The sequence below is a fragment of the Heterodontus francisci genome, unplaced genomic scaffold (assembly GCF_036365525.1).
Source record: "Heterodontus francisci isolate sHetFra1 unplaced genomic scaffold, sHetFra1.hap1 HAP1_SCAFFOLD_59, whole genome shotgun sequence".
NCBI lineage: Eukaryota > Metazoa > Chordata > Chondrichthyes > Heterodontiformes > Heterodontidae > Heterodontus > Heterodontus francisci.
The window spans coordinates 3,120,864-3,123,662 of NW_027140758.1; positions in this window are offsets into that span (position 1 = coordinate 3,120,864).

Below are 2,799 nucleotides of genomic sequence, written 5' to 3' on the forward strand. Positions count from 1 at the left end.
GGATGTTGTCAGTATCCAGAGCCTTCAGCCATTTCTTGATATCATGTGGAGTGAAGTGGATTTAGCTGAAGATTGGCACCTGTGATGCTGGGGACCTCAGGAGGAGGCCGAGATTGATCATCTACTTGGCACTTCTGGCTGAAGATGGTTGCAAATGATTCAACCTTGTATTTTGCACTGATATACTGGTCTCCCTTATGATTCAGGATGGGGATATTTGTGGAGCCTCGTCCTCCTGTTAATTGTTTAATTATCCACCACCATTCAGGACTGGATGTGGCAGGACTGCAGAGCTTTGATCTGATCTGTTGGTTGTGAGATCACTCAGCTCAGTCTATTGCATGCTGCTTCCGCTATATGACATGCAAGTAATCCTGTGTTGTCGCTTCACTCATTTTTAGGTCTGCTTGGTGCTGTTCCTGACATGCCCTCCTGCACACTTCATTGAACCACTATTGCTCCCTTGGCTTGATGGTAATGGTAGAGTGAGGGATATGCCAGCCCATGAGGTAACATATTGTGTTTAAATACAATTCTGCTGCTGATGATGACCCACAGTGCCTCATGGATGTCCAGTTTTGAGCTGACAGATCTGTTCATTTCTTCCCTCAGATATAATTGAAAAAAAAATTCTGAAGAAATGCATGAACTAAATAAAAAGGAGAGAGAAATAAATACTGACAAAATGGATGGCAGAATTTGGAAGGGAAAAAGATTTCAGTTTTATTATTGATGAGTGAGAGGAATATATCACACTTTGGGGCTTCTGGAAGTGGATTTACTGATAATCTGGGGAATTGATAGGAAACTGCTTCATAGTTGGTGGAACAAATTCCCGCCCTTGGGGTGGAGCCAACAGCTGCATCCGTCCAATAACAGACAGAGTAGAAGTACTGTATCAGGCCTTGTTAACTCAGTTGGTAGTGCATGGGACTTTTAATCTCAGGGTCTTGGATTTGAGACCCTTGTTGTGTGGTTGTTCTTCCCTTTTTCAGTCTTCATCAGCAGAGAGTTCAAGGAGTGTTTGAAATTAAATTCAACAACATCACCAGATTTCAACTACTCCCATCCCGCCCCCTCCCAGTGTAATTGACAGGACTCTCAACCTCTGCCTTCCCCCTTCCCCTCCCTCCCAGATCTGCGACAGGGTTCCCCTTGTCCTCACTTTCCACCCCACCTGCCTCCACATCTAAAGGATCATCCTCCACCATTTCCGCCACCTCCAGCGTGATGACACCACCAAACGCATCCTCCCCTCCCCTGTCAGCATTCCGAAGGGATTGTTCCCTCCGCGACACCCTGGTCCACTCCTCCATTACCCCCAATACCTCGTCCCCTTCCCAAGGCACCTTCCCATGCAATCGCAGGAGATATAATACCTGCCCTTTTCCCTCCTCTCTGCTCATTATCTAAAGCCCCAAACACTCCTTTCAAGTGAAGCAGCGATTTACTTGTACTTCTTTCAATGCTGTATACTGTATTCACTGCTCACAATGCGGGCTCCTCTAAACTGGGGAGACCAAACGCAGATTAGATGGAACACCTCTGCTCACGCCGAAAGCATGATCCTGAGCTTCGGGTTGCTTGCCATTTCAACACTCTCCCCTGCTCTCATGTCAACATTTCTGTCTTTGGCCTGTTCCAGTGTTCCAGTGAAAATCAACCCAAGCTCGAGGAGCAGCACCTGACCTTTTGATTCGGCACTCTACAGCCTTGTGAATTGAACATTGTGTTCAATAACATCAGAGCATGACTGGTGTCAGGCAACCACAAGCATTAACACACTCTTTGCCTTTGTCCCAGGACAGCTTTGTTATTTAATCTCTCCTTCCCTCTGCACTATCAAACACATTCCCCTTTGTTCTCTCCCACATGCCCCTCCCCGTCACTTGTTTAAAACCTAATTCTTTTCTAACCTGTGTCAGTTCTGATGAAAGGTCACAGACCAGAAACGTTAACTCTGTTTCTCTCACCACAGATGCTGCCAGAGCTATTGAGTATTTCCAGCACTTTTTGTTTTTATTTCAGATTTCCAGCATCTGCAGTATTTTGCTTTTATTGTGTCAGAAAGTCTTTCCTTGATTCAGGACTCTTACCTCTCTCCAGAATCTCTCTGCTAAAGATTGAACTTTATCTCATTTCACTCACAGCTCAGGGTCAGTGTGGCACAGTGGGACTTCTGGCTGTGTCCCACTTCACAATCCCTCAGTACTGAGAAAACAATGGGGAATATTACTCACATGTTGTGTTCTGTAACTTTTTACAAACACTTTAATGTATATATTGTCTTCCAAAGCAGTGACAGAATGGTGGCTTTAGTGTGTTGTTGAAATAGCTTTGTTGAGTTCGTGCTGTACTAACAGTTAAACAGTTCTTGGTTCAATCCCAGGTTTTGGCACTTTCAACCTCTCCTGTGTCTTTTTCTTTGGCTCCAATTGTCAAGCTGCATGATTTACTCTGAAATTAGCACCAGAGAACCAAGGCACCAGCAAGCATGAGGAGCTGAAATTAGCACAGATCAAATCCACTTAATATTTCTGACTGAAGATGGTTGCAAATGCTTCAGCTTCATCTTTTGCACTGACGTGCTCAGCACCACCATCATTGAGGATGTGAATGTTTTTGGAGCCTCCTCATCTTGTTAGTTATTTAATTATCCACCACCATTCACGACTGGATGTGGCAGGACTGTGGAGCTGTGATCTGATCCTGAGGGAGATATCCGTGTGTGGAGTGACGGGATGTATGGAGCGTGATCCTGAAGAGGGTGTCCGAGCCTGGAGTGGAAGCTTTCCGTGG